This window comes from Oncorhynchus nerka, linkage group LG19 (genome assembly GCF_034236695.1).
Source record: "Oncorhynchus nerka isolate Pitt River linkage group LG19, Oner_Uvic_2.0, whole genome shotgun sequence".
In the NCBI taxonomy this organism is placed as follows: domain Eukaryota; kingdom Metazoa; phylum Chordata; class Actinopteri; order Salmoniformes; family Salmonidae; genus Oncorhynchus; species Oncorhynchus nerka.
In genome coordinates this window covers 25,963,337-25,978,280 of record NC_088414.1, presented here as the reverse complement: position 1 = coordinate 25,978,280, position 14,944 = coordinate 25,963,337, and the positions used below count along the sequence as shown (strand labels likewise).

The 14,944-nt window shown below is 43.0% G+C and overlaps 1 pseudogene; it reads right to left on the bottom strand.

Annotated features, from left to right (window-relative positions):
- LOC115101239 (protein unc-13 homolog B-like) overlaps positions 1–14,944 on the bottom strand; it is a 112,113-nt pseudogene that overhangs the window by 48,165 nt on the left and 49,004 nt on the right.

Below are 14,944 nucleotides of genomic sequence, written 5' to 3'. Positions count from 1 at the left end.
GAAGACAAGCGCCAAATCTTAAAAGTAATTTTTCCCCCTTTTGTTAAATATCCCCAGGTGCTTATAATTCCATGAGCTACATTCAAAGCACATTGGACTGCTCGTCTTCACCCAGATTGACAAACGCAGGAGAAGTGTGACTCTCTCATTCCAGATGTACAAACCCAGGAAGGGCAAGCGCGAGGAGTCTAGGCTCACATGACAGTTCAGTCCCAGTTAAGTACCCCTCCCTCCCGCTCTTTGTGCATTCCCTCTCTCGTTCCGTCCCCTTTCTCTCTGTCCTCTGGCGATGTATTCCAGTACAAAGCTAATCTGAAGCTGTGAAAATGCCAGCTCTCAGTCTCCCTCTCTCCATATCCCCCCTCTCTCTCCACCTCTATCTGTACCATCCTGCTGTCCTCACTCTCTTTCCATTTGACCCTTATACCAGCCCTATAGCAATCAGTATAATGGAACACAGCACCATGCCAACCCCTTCCTCATAATCTAGAAGAAAAAGAAACGCACACCTACTTAGGCGAGGTGCTGGCTAGCGGAGCAGAAAACTTGAAAATAAAAGAGAGTCGCACACTCTAGGAGCTCAGATGCAAAAATTGAATTACCAATGTTTCGACAGCCAAGCTGTCTTCATCAGGGTATAATCACAAACACTGCGGAATGACTCGTCAATATAGTGTCAACAGACACAGGTGTCGTTAAGCATGGCCAAGAGTGGCCTAATATCATTGGTTAATTCTCAAATATTGAAATGGCATACAAAGAACTGCATACAAACAACAAATGGATAGCATACGATCATAGATTAATTTTAGACTACACAAGCTTACAAACAATTACAATGGCAAAGTAACAAAAATCACAAGAATGACTTCAGATCAAAGTCTATGTTGAGACCGAGGGGAGCAAGGGTCTTTAAGTTAAAGATCCAGGCAGCCTCTCGTTTTAACAATAAATTATCAAGGTCACCCCCTCTCCTAGGGAGGGTAACATGTTCGATGCCAATATAACGCAGAGACGAAATCGAGTGGCCTGCCTCCAAAAAGTGGGCCGCAACTGGGTAAGTCAAGTTTTTGCACCTAATGGTGCTACGATGCTCTGAGATATGTACTTTTAATTTGCGCTTTGTTTTACCCACATAATTTTTACCACAAGGACAAGTTATAAGATAAATAACTGCCTTAGTGGAGCACGTAATAACACCTTTGATTGGGATCAATTTCCCTGTTTGTGGGTGTTTGAAGGATCCACATTTATAAGTGCCATTGCATTGACCACAGCCATTACACTTGTAATTTCCATCCAGTAGGGGCGCAAATAGACGTTGTTCAGGAATATCTTGGGGTGGTAAATCAGAGTGTACCAACTGATCTCTGAGATTTCTGCCCCGCGAGAATACGACCAAGGGAAGGTTCGAAAACACATTATCAAGACTATCATCGGATTTTAGGATGTGCCAATGTTTGTGAACGATTCCCTTAATTTGTTCAGAACGCTTTGAATAGCGGGTAGTTAGAACACAAGAATGCGTCTTTTTGCGAGACTGACCTTGAAAAAGGTCATGTCTCGGTTTGTTTTGAATTTTCTCAATGGCAATAATAATCTGATCATTTTTGTAGCCCCTCTCCTTGAACTTTCTTTGCGTCTCAGCCCCTTCCTCATAACCAGGCTGTATGGCTTAATAAATGGAATGCATCGCAAGACACCTCATACTTTAACTGTAACCTGTTCATTATGACCAGCACTGGTTTCTAACCACGGATCAATTGGTTTAATGGAGTGCATGACTACAAACAACAATCTGTGCTACAGCTGAAACCAGTCCTTCTAGTCTTCTACACATTCCTCATACTGTATATGAACCAGACCTGGGTTCAAATACATGTGTATTTTAGTATTTCAAAAAATTATAATAATGTGTATTTGAGTATTTCCAAATACACAGCCCAAAACAAGTACTTTTATTTCAAGACATGCTCCAGATCTTTGGCGACTACAAAATCTTTCTTAAACCTCCTGCTGTGGGCTGAATGTGTCAATGTGTAGTTCATACATGCATAATCAGTGAACAGAATTACCGTGTTACCTCAGTTAGCTACAAAATCCCTAGTTTGAAAGCAACCGTTTTTCTGGAAGCTGTGCTGCGCCATGTTCCCTACATTTCCCGCCATCTGGGCCAGCCCCCTAGCAATTAGAGTTCTAGCCAACGATCTTCAGCCCCTTGCCATTTGAGTGACAGCTAGCAAGATGCACACACTTCAGAGCGAGATTGCAATGCACATATTTGACAGTACGCTATATTCTGGGGGTTGTGAGCACTACGTTCAGAACTACTGCCTAAAATATATACAGGTACAGGAGAATCTAAGTATTTGAATTGTTATTAAAAATTTGAAAGTACTTATTTCAAATTCCTGGGTTAAATGCATGCATTTCCAAATACATTCCCATATTCAACTACTTGTTTTAATTTCAAATAAAGGTTCTGAATACTTGTTTTGAAATGTATTGAAAAGTAATTGAAATATCTGCAATAGTATTTGAACCCAGGTCTGATATGAACAGTCTCTGAACAACAGATTGGTCAGATATCGTCAGTCTTTCTTTTGCAATATAAACCTTAAAAAGGTAGTGATGGAGAAACAAAGCTTTCAGAAGCATTGATGCTTTCCAGTCAATTGTGTCAAAAATAGGTTCATTACTCACAGCTTTGATCAACACAGTGTACACTAGTGGCACATGCTGGTCAAAATAATTTAAAGCAGCCAAATTATTATAGATGACGTCCCACACGGTGTAGCGCATGCGCAGAGTAGCCTTTTGTCTTATACCGAAACCAATACCAAACCAATCAGGTGATAGTTTAATTTCGTCAAACATCGGACGTCATTGATCACGTGCTTCTGATACAGGCATCGGCACACTGTTTCGAAGTAAACTGCTTAGCGATTTCGAAGCATGCCTTGGAGCTCCGGTATCACTACTTAAAAAAGGTCCACTATGCAAGAAATCGCTCTGCCATTTCCTGGTGGCTAAAATTAAAATAATTTGCCTAATTTCAGTTCGTGTGACAAAATAAGCAAGTAGTGTTGAGAATCATTGAACAATCTACACTGCTGTGAAATATATTTTCCATAACCAAAAATATAGTATTTTTCAACTATTTGAAGCTGGTATACGACACCAAAAGTAAGGCGCAACAACACAACATAAGACCCGGGAGCATAGAAATAGTGCACATAGAACAGATCTTCCACTTCTTAAGACTTGCTTTCAATAAGAAAGGCAGAACTATAACTCACATTTCTATGTGAATTTGGTCAAGTCACCCCAAAAGTTACATATTGCAGCTTTAAGGCAGCTCCACCTATCCATCTACATCACAGAGAATCAGGATAAATTGAGGTTGACAGAGATGTCATTCCTTTTTTGATGTATTCAGTTTGGAGATTCAGGTTTTTCCGCCCTCTTAACTCAATCAAATGCACTTGTGTAGTAAGCGCCGAGTCTACAATGTAAAATCAGCATGGTTTCTCACAGTACTTTTCTGCAAATATCCCAGTCCATCCAATTATTTTGTACAATTGAAAAAAAAAATCTGTATGTGCAAAACATTTTCACTATCTTTATACTCCCCAAAGTGAGCATCACAGTATAAAGCAAGGCCTAAATTTGCTCGGCAAAATAACAATGTGATAAACATTGTAGCTGTACTTCTTTATTCCCATCACACTTGTTCCCTATATTCCTGCACACTTGTTCCCTATATTCCTGCATCTTTCCCTCACTCTCCCATTTAGTTGTTCAGTCTCTCTCCTAGGCGCAATTCATCACTCCATTAGTGCAGTGGCTACAGAGGGAGAATGAGTCAGAGATGGGAAGTATTTCTGAATTTAAAATACGCATTTCAATAACCTTTTAGTATTTTGTATTTCACTGGTCTGCTCTACAATCCAATGTATTTTGTAAGAAGATACTTTCGAAACCTGAAATTTGTATTATCAAAATACAAAATCATTGTATACACAATTTATTTTATAGCAGTTCACAATTTTGTGACCACCCTGCATTGGTATCAGAAGTCTGATGGCACTATGGTGAGATAAGAGTGTCTGTTAAATGTCCAAAATGTCAAATGAAAACTTAATGCATGATGGGTATTATTCTAATGAGCTCTGCCCCCGAAACATGGCCAATAAAAATACCCTGTGTGCTTTGCAATTGTTTATTTTTACATTTAGGTAATTTAGCAGACAAGGTAGATAAACAACGAGTACTGCACCTCAGTCACTGGCTTCATCAATAAGTGCATCGACGACGTCGTCCCAACAGTGACCATACGTACAGGTCCCAACCGGAAACCATGGATTACAGCCAACATCCACACCGAGCTAAAGGAGCTAGACACCAAGCCGGATGCTTATAAGAAATCCCGCTATGCCCTCAGACAAACAATCAAACAGGCAAAGCGTAAATATGGGACTAAGATTGAATCATACTACACCGGCTCTGACGCTCGTCTGATGTGGCAGGGAAGGCTTAAACAATATTAGACTACAAAGGGAAACCCAGCCGCAAGCTGCCCAGTGACGCGAGCCTAAAAGACGAGCTAAATGCCCGTTATGCTCGTTTTGACGCAAGCAACACTGAAGCATGCATGAGAGCACCAGCTGTTCCGGACAACTGTATGATCTCGCTCTCCGTAGCCGATGTAAGCAAGACCTTTATACAGGTGAACATTCACAAAGCCGCGGGCCAGACAGATTAACAGGACGTGTACTCAAAGCATGCACAGACAAACTGGCAAGCGTCTCCACTGATATTTTCCATCTCTCCCTGACCGAGTCTGTAATACCTATATATGTTTCAAACAGACCACCATAGTCCCTGTGACAAAGAAAACTAAGGTAACCTGCCTAAATGATTACCGCCGCATAGCACTCACGTCGGTAGCCATGAAGTGCTTTGAAAGGCTGGTCATGGCTCACATCAAGACCAACATGCTGGAAATCCTAAACCCACTCCAATTCGCATACCGCCCCAACAGATGACATAATATCAATCACGCTACACACTGCCCTTTCCCACCTGGACAAAAGGAACACCTATGTGAGAATGCTGTTCATTGACTAGAGCTCAGGGTTCAAAACCATAATGCCCACAAAGCTCATCACTAAGCTAAGGACCCTGTGACTAAACACCTCCCTCTGCAACTGGATCCTGGACGTCCTGACGGGCCACCCCCAGGTGGTAAGGGTAAGCAACAACACATCTGCCACGCTGATCCTCAACACTCAAATCTGAGGTAGCACGAGAAGAGGAGAGGCTGCAATTGAGAGGTCCTTTGTGGTGTATGTGAGAGTGATTCATTTCTGAGTTAACAATCCATCAATGATAATTTTCCACCTCTGAAGCGCAGAGCCACTAGGGTCACATCTAACTCAAAGAACAAGAACAGTGAACCGCTGTTTGATATTCTAACTCAACCAGCAAACATACACGTAAGTAAACGCATCTTGATGAATACTTGGAATAAGCAATTTAGTTTGCCGATTTCGAACTACCAGAGGTGAAACTCAACCAATCAGATGGGGAAAAAATACAAATGGGGAGCAGGATAATAAACGTGTGGTTGTGAATGTGTAGAGTGGGCAAGATGATTAGAAGGTAATATATGAGAGGAAAGGGCACATAAGATTAACATGGGGGAAAAAAACCTACCTCCTGAAGCTGATCCCTGACTTTGTTGATGGCCTTCAACCAGTGTATTCTGGATGGAGAGAAGGGAAAGGGAGACTCATTGTCGTGTAAAATGAGATGTGTGGATTGAGAGATAAAGTGAGAGAATCACCAAGAATGTACTTGTACTATTCAGCTGAGGTTCAAAATTCACAACTCTTTCTTTCTCTTATAAATGACTCACCTTTGCAAATGTTTGTTGGATCTTTTCTCTACGGAGTGGTCTAATTTCTTCAACGAGCCATTTAAGCTTGTCCCCACATCCAGGCAGGGTCTGCCCAACTTCTTCCCCAAAACATTGCTGGGGATGTGTCCATTGGTAGGTTGCTGGACATTGATGGAGGGGTGGAAGCCGGTACTGTGATAGGAGTGTAAGGACTCTTCCAGCCCTGAGCCTGGAGCACTCTCCTGGCCTGTCTCACTAATCTGGGAGCTGGTCTGGCTCAGGTTCCCAGAGGACCCAAAGCGACTACTTTCTACCGGACTGGAGTGGTGAGGGAAGAGACTTAATATTAGAATAATCATTGTTGTGATGAAGAAAAACTAGGTTCATTAATTGGATATAGACATTATTCTATAGTTTCTACTGAATTGTACAACATTTTAAAAAGACATCCAACCTTACAGAGAAAATAACTACAATTGCCTGAAATTAATTTTAATGTACCAGATTATCCCAATAAATGTTTGTCTGTACTGATTTTCGTGTATTACTATTTCTGGGAGACCATGAGTGATTGAAATCTCTAACTTGATCAAACTGAATGGCAACAGGGAATTCTGTAAGGTTATATATATATTCTTAGAATTATAATTGCAATGTATGTACAACTTGAATGAATCTTACACTAAGAGTTTAAGAATAAGAAATATTTAGCTTATTGTCAAAATCATAACAGGTATAATACACTTCCTAATCAACCACCAACACAGTAGCAAAACTGCTTAAAACAAACACGGTTAAAAGGAAAGAGACAGAACACAGTACTCAGTGGGGTGGATTGCGGAGCTGGACCCTGGTTACGCTCCCCAAAATATCAATGCATCATAAAGGGTGTATGCCTCTACTGGCCTTTTAGCACTCAATAGGTCCTTCTTGAACTGGTCGTCCCGATGTATTCCAGAGGTGGGATCTGCAGAGAGGGGTGGTTCTACAAGGCTTTCCTTCTCCTTTTGGGAAAGGGATGCTGGAGGATCTACCTCAGGTGTGGAGATGAAAATCTGGGGTTTGGCTAAGTCACCAGGGGGACCTACCGAACTTTGATCGCTTGTCTCCTTGATTGGCTTTTCATTAGTTTTAGGCTGAGTGGTAACAACTGGGGGAGCTTGTAGTTTGGGAGCCCCCCAGAAACCTCAGAGGCAGTGGATGGTTCTTGCTTTGCTACACTTATCTTGTCCTCCTGAAACAGGCCTGCAGATATTGTTTTGAATCTTGAGAACACACCACCACCTGCTTCTGCATGAGGAATTATGGGAAGGGCTTGGGGAATTGTTGGTGTAGATCAAAACATGGATCCAAAAGACTTTCCAGCGTCATCAGTTCCTGAAATAAAACCACCAAACAGGGACATGAGGGCTGGCTCTTTAGTCTTAGGCAACTGGTCGGCTGGGGTAATCTTCTGGGCACTTACCACTGGTGGGCCTGATTTTGTCCATTTCCTTACTTTCGGGCTCTCCCACAAAATTGTGCTTCTCATGTATTACTGCTCCTTTCACAGCCTTTTGTTTTCCAGACAAACTGGACTGATCCTTCGTTGGAGGTAGTTCTGCTTTTGAGGGTTGTTCTGTTTTAGCAGGTTGCCCTGATGCTGTAGGGATATCAGCTTCTTTTGATTGACAGTTGACAACTGAAGCAGGAGGTTTCTCAATGCCTTGGCCTTGGGCTACTTTAACAGCCTTAGGATCAGGTTTGAGGGAAATTGACTGGAGGTTGAGTTTTGGCGTCAGGTTGTCCAGGTGACTCAATTGTGAATCTTTGTGCAACGTAACAGTCTGCCTCCCGGGTCTTTTATTTTGGCACTGCTATCAGCTGGGGTGGTGTCAGGTATAACTGTTGCTATTTTCTTCTCTGCGGGCATTGTTGGTGCCGTTTGAGGAGTAGTTGTAGCTGGCAGGGGACTAGACCCTCCCAACAAACCCCCAAATCTAGAACCTGCAGTTTGAGGGGCAGCTGTGCCAGGCTGGGGAGTAGACCCTCCAAACATGGAAAGAAATCCAGTAGCTTGGGTCTGTTTGAGGAGTAGTTGCAGTGGGCTGGGGACTAGATCCTACAAACAACCCTCCCAACATAGAACCTGCAGTTTGAGGAGAGTCTGTAGGTGGTGGCTCTTTAAGGGCTTCTGGTTCTTTAGTTGTGGCAGGTTCCTGAGGTGCACACTCTGGGATGGATTCCTTTTGGGTAGTGGCACACTCAGGAGTAGGTACTGTGGTTGCCGGTTCATCAAAGCTAGCTTGTAGGGGTGACAAAAGGCCACTGAACATGGAAAATACACTTCCGTGTGTGGTTCTTTAGGCACTGTAGATCCTGGAACCGAGGACCCTGTAACAGACAGAGCTGCTGCTGAAGGATGTGGGGCACTGGGGCCACCAAACATGGAAAACAATAATTTTTCTGGGCTTTCATTGGCAGTTGAACCAGAAAGGAGTCTTCCAAGAATCGAGTTAGCCTCTGGTTGAGGCACCTGAGAGGTGGACCCAGATTGAGATGGTGCCTGTAGTGGACTTGGTCCACTGAACATTGATAATAAACTTTTACCAGGTGGTTTTGGGGGAACGGGCTTGTGATGAGGACCCAGTTTGTGTTGAGGCCTGCTGTGGACTAGACTCACCAAACATGGACAATAATCCAATACCAGGAGTTTCCTCTTTAATAATGGTGATAGTTGTTGGTGGTTGTGGTGTTCCAGAGACCATGTCTCCAATTTCTCCCATAAAGCCAAACAGTCTGCCTGATGGTTTTGGGGGTGGTTCCTATTTGGTTTGTCCGGTTGGTGGAATAGTCTGTGATCGGCCCGGGGTGGGGCCAGTGATTGTATTAGGAGGAAATACTTGTGACATGCTTTTACCTGATTGCTGACCAAGAGCTGGCTGTTGGAAACCACTTTGCCCAGAACCATCCATTGTTTGTTGTTTCTGAAGTGAAGGTATGCATGGCGTCAACTGAGAACCTTGTGTTGTGAGTCTGTTTGGCTCATTTCTAACTACAGATTTTAGTTGCAGTTGCTGTGATGGAGGAGGCTCTGCACTAAAGAAACTGCCTATTGACCCAAATGGACACAGAATATTCTAGTCTTCTTGTTTATGTGGGTCTGTGATCCCAGGTAAGCTAGCAGTGGAACCAGTCCCATCTTGTTATGACAAAGCCTCTGAGGGTTTAGTGGGCTCTGGCATCAGCTCCTCAATCAGTAAGGCAGACTTGAAAAAGCTCATAAATCCCCCCTGTGGTGGTTCAGCTTGTTTTTCAGCTGTTTTTTTCCAGCTGGTCTATCTGTGGTGTGCTGTGCTGTTCTTGTGGCTGTAGGGGAGAGGCAGGTTTATTGAGTGAGCTCATGGAAATGGTTAGGACTGTAGGCGTTGTTGTTGGAGCAGCTTGCTGAGACATGATGGCTTGTCGTGAAAGTCTAGGTATCTGAGTAACAGTCTGATCACTATATTGCCAATTAGCTGAATGAGATGGATACTATGAGGAGAATCTCTCATGATATGAAATGCTATTAAGACTATAACAGCTGATATTATCAAAGGAGTTCCATTTGCCAAACGTAGCTTTATTCCTTTTGGTGGTCAAGTTCAATGCACCCTCTTCATCAGTCCAGTACTGTTTCTGTTCAATCATTCGATTAGAATGCGTGAGGTGAGGTTACACGTGGTGGTGAGTTTACACGTGGTGGTGAGTTTACACGTGGTGGTGAGGTTACACGTGGTGGTGAGGTTACACGTGGTGGTGAGTTTACACGTGGTGGTGAGTTTACACGTGGTGGTGAGGTCACACGTGGTGGTGAGTTTACACGTGGTGGTGAGGTTACACGTGGTGGTGAGGTTACACGTGGTGGTGAGTTTAGGTGGTGAGGTTACACGTGGTGGTGAGGTTACACGTGGTGGTGAGTTTACACGTGGTGGTGAGGTTACACGTGGTGGTGAGGTTACATGTTGCTGCCTGTCTTGGCTGAGGCACATTGTCTGTGAAATATTTTTTTTAATAGCCCAGAGAGCAGAACTCTGGATTGACAAGGCTGCTAGTTAGTTGATTTTGACTTTGCACCTGTTGACTAGGCTGTTGAGTTGGTTGATTTTGTCTTTGCAACTGCACATCCTGCATGTTTGGGTACTGCTGGCTAGGGGGAATGAGAGGAGCTGCAGAAAGTGTCTGAGGGATTGGGGACTGATTGGTACGGTACAGTCGTGGCAAAATGTTTTGAGAATGACACAATAATTTTCACAAAGTCTGCTGCCTCAGTGCCTTTAGATATTTTTTTGTCAGATGTTACTATGGAATACTGAAGTATAATTACAAGCATTTCGTAAGTGTCAAAGGCTTTTATTGACAATTACATGAAGTTGATGCAGAGTGTCAATATTTGCAGTGTTGACCCTTCTTTTTCAAGACCTCTGCAATCCGCCCTGGCATGCCGTCAATTAATTTCTGGGCCACATGCTGACTGATGGCAGCCCATTCTTGCATAATCAATACTTGGAGTTTGTCAGAATTTGTGGGTTTATGTTTGTCCACCCGCCTCGAGGATTGACCACAAGTTCTCAATGGGATTAAGGTCTGGGGAGTATCCTGGCCAGGGACCCAAAATATTGATGTTTTGTTCCGAGTCACTTAGTTATCACTTTTGCCTTATGGCAAGGTGCTCCATCATGCTGGAAAAGGCATTGTTCGTCACCAAACTGTTCCTGGATGGTTGAGAGTAGTTGCTCTCAGAGGATGTGTTGGTACCATTCTTTATTTCATGGCTGTGTTCTTAGGCAGAATTGTGAGTGAGCCCACTCCCTTGGCTGAGAAGCAACCCCACACATGAATGGTCTCAGGATGCTTCACTGTTGGCATGAAACAGGACTGATGGTCCTTTGTCTTCTCCGGACAAGCTTTTTTCCGGATGCCCCAAACAATCAGAAAGGGGATTAATTCAGAGAAAATGACTTGACCCCAGTCCTCAGCAGTCCAATCCCTGTACCTTTTGCAGAATATCAGTCGGTCCCTGGTGTTTTTCCTGGAGAGAAGTGGCTTCTTTGCTGCTCTTCTTGACACCAGGCCATCCTCCAAAAGTCTTTGCCTCACTGTGCATGCAGATGCACTCACACCTGCCTGCTGCCATTCCTGAGCAAGCTCTGTACTGGTGGTGCCCCGATCCCGCAGCTGAATCAACTTTAGGAGACGGTCCTGGCGCTTGCTGGACATTCTTGGATGCCCTGAAGCCTTCTTCACAACAATTGAACCGCTCTCCTTGAAGTTCTTGATATTCCGATAAATGGTTGATTTAGGTGTAATCTACTGGCAGCAATATCCTTGCCTGTGAAGCCCTTTTTGTGCAAAGCAATGATGATGGCACGTGTTTCTTGCAGGTAACCATGGCTGACAGAGGAAGAACAATGATTCCAAGCACCACCCTCATTTTGAAGCTTCCAGTCTGTTATTCGAACTCAATCAGCATGACAGAGTGATCTCCAGCCTTGTCAACACTCACACCTGTGTTAACGAGAGAATCCCTGACATGTCCACTGGTCCTTTTGTGGCAGGGCTGAAATCCAGTGGAATGTTTTGGGGGGGATTCAGTTAATTTGCATGGCAAAGAGGGACTTTGCAATTAATTGCAATTCATCTGATCACTCTTCATAACATTCTGGAGTTTATGCAAATTGCCATCATACAAACTGAGGCAGCAGACTTTGTGAAAATTAATATACCTCAGAAACCCTGAGAGAATACCCCCCAGCTGAGAATGAGGACTTGCACTTGTGTGGGAGGTTGCAAGGGAACTGTTGAGGATTACTGGATCAGGGGGTTGACTGTTTGGGGGAACTTGCTATGGTGGTGGGTTCCCAGAGCCAAATCTAAGAAGTCCTGTTAAAAAACCTTGAGGTTCAGGTTTAGGAGGAGCATGCCCAAGAGGCATTGGAGGTGGTCTCTGATGTTGCTGCATATGCTACTGATGTGGAGCTGGGGTGAATTGGTGATGCTGGGCCTGTTGTTGACTAGGATTTTCTGGGGGTTTGGAGGCATGGACATCCTCACCAGAACCAAATTTCATGATTCCAAAGAACATTCCTCTTTCTGGGTTTGAAGGCTGTTGGGAAGAGACATCATCAGAGGAAAAAAAATCCTAGCTGAATCATCTCTGTCCAAAGTAGTATTACAGACCACATAGAGACATGGTCGAGGAGGGCAATCTCTATTACTAAACCAACACCAGGGTCCCAAAGACCCATATGTGACCACAGCAGGCTAAACTAAGCTCAGTTTCATTAAAACTACCAAAATAAGTTTTGTAAAAGAATACGTCTGAAGAAAAAAAAAATCCTGGCTGTAATCCCACTTTTCTTTTCAGATGTTATGGAATTATCCGGATCAGCTTTCTATCTGTCCACACAGACTGACATTTACCACAATCTCATTGAGCCACATGTTTTACAAAGCAAGTCACACATGTAAGAGTGCAAATAACCATTCTACACTGGATACATGACTGGAGTTAGCAAATTATTTGTGTTTCATCCTGGAAAACTTCCAAGCAGTTGGACAATTTTGACAATTTAACCATTTTGGTTTAAGACCAAATGTGTTCCTTCTTAACTACAGTGCCTTCAGAAAGTATTTATACCCCACAACTTTATCCACGTTTTGTTATTTTACAGCCTGAATTTATAATAGATGAAATTGAGATTTCTTGTCACTGGCCTACACACAACATAGGGAAAGAGGGATACCTAGTCAGTTAACCAAAAATGTATTCAACTGAAATTTTTCTTCCACATTTAACCCAACTGAATCAGAGAGGTGTGGGGGCTGCCTTAATCAACACCTCTTCGGCGCCCGGGGAACAGGGGGTTAACTACCTTGCTCAGGGGCAGAACGACAGATTTTGTACCTTTTTCCTTAATACAAAGTGTTACAGTGCATTCATAAAGTACTCAGACCCCTTCTCTTTGTCCACATTTTGTTACGTTACAGCATTTTCCTGAAACGTATTAAAACAATTAATACATTTTGCAAATTTATATAAAAAAAACTAATATCGTATTTACGTAAGTATTCAGACTCTTTGCTATGGGACTCTAAATTGAGCTCAGGTGCATCCTGTTTCCATCACCTTTGGTTAGAAAGGTAATCCAACTTTGGCAAAAACCAAGCTATGAGGTTGAAGGAATTGTCCGTAGAGCCCCGAGATAGGATTGTGTTGAGGTACAGATCTGGGGAAGGGTACCAAAAACGTTCTGCAGCATTGAAGGTCCAAAAGAACACAGGGGCTGCCATCACTCTTAAATGAAAGAAGTTTGGAACTACCAAGACTCTTCTTATAGCTGGCCGCCCAGCCAAACTGAACAATCGGGATAGGGGCCTTGGTCAGGGAGGTGACCAAGAACCCGAGGGTCACTCTGACAGAGCTCCAGTTCCTCTGTAGAGATGGGAGAACCTTCCAGAAGGACAGCTATCTCCGCAGCACTCTACCAAAACCAGGCCTTTATGGTAGAGTGGCCAGACAGAATCCACTCCTCAGTAAAAGGCACATGACAGCCTGCTTGGAGTTAGCCAAAAGGCACCTAAAGGACTCTCAGACCATGAGAAACAAGATTCTCTAGTCTGACGAAACCAAGATTGAACTCTTTGGCCTGAATGCCAAGCGTCACGTCTGGAAGGAATGGTGCATGGTGGTGGCAGCATCATGCTGTGGGGATGTTTTTCAGCGGCAGGGACTGAGAGACTAGTCAGGATCGAGGGAAAGATGAACAGAGCAAAGTACAGAGAGATCCTTGATCAAATCTGCTCAAGAGCGCTCAGGACCTCAGACTGGGGCGAAGGTTCACCTTTCAACAGCACAACAACCTTAAGCACACAGCCAAGATAACGCAGGAGTGGCTTCGGGACAAGTCTCAATGTCTTTGAGTGGCCCAGCCAGAGCCTGGACATGAACCCAATCGAACATTTCTGGAGAGACGTGAAAATAGCTGTGCAGCGATGCTCCCCATCCAACCTGCTTCAAAAGGTTGCTTGTCATTATGTCGTATTGTTTGTAGATTGATGAGGGGAAAAAACTATTTAATCCATTTTAGAATAAGGCTGTAATGTAACAAATGGGGAAAAAGTCAAGGGGTCTGAATACTTTCTGAATGCACAGTATGTTTGGGGCAAATCAAATAAAACACATTACTGAGTATCACTCTCCATATTTTCAAGCATAGTCGTGGCTGCATCATGTTATGGGCATGGTTGTAATTGTTAAGGACTGGGGAGTTTTTCAGGACAAAAAAGAAGTGGAATGGAGATGAATTCACCTTTCAGCAAGACAACCTAAAACACAAGGCCAAATCTACACTGGAGTTGCTTACCAAGAAGACAGCGAATGTTCCTGAGTGGCCAAGTTAGAGTTTGGACTTAAATCTGCTTGAAAATCTATGGCAATACTTGAAAATGGCTGTCTAGCAATGATCAACAACCAATTCAACAGAGCTTGAAAAATTTTGAAAAGAATAATGTGCAAATATTGTACAATTCAGGTGTGCAAAGCACTTAGAGACCCAGAAAGCCTCACAGCTATAATCGCTGCCATAGGTGATTCTAACATGTATTAACACAGGGTTGTGTATACATATGTAAATTAGATATATCAAAAATCAAATCAAATTTATTTATATAGCCCTTCGTACATCAGCTGATATCTCAAAGTGCTGTACAGAAACCCAGCCTAAAACCCCAAACAGCAAGCAATGCAGGTGTAGAAGCACATATACCTCTATACTTAAATTTTCAATATATTTGCAAACATTTCGAAAAACTTTTTCACTTTGTCATTATGTATTATTGGTGTAGATGGATGAGGAAAAAAAACAATGTAGTCCATTTTGAATTTAGGCTGAAACAACACATTGTGGAATAAGTCAAGAGGTATACTTTCTGAAGGCACTGCATGTTAACAAATATATATTCTATTAACTAGATAAAAATTCTATACAAATTCTATACTAGATCCAATTATATACAAAACAC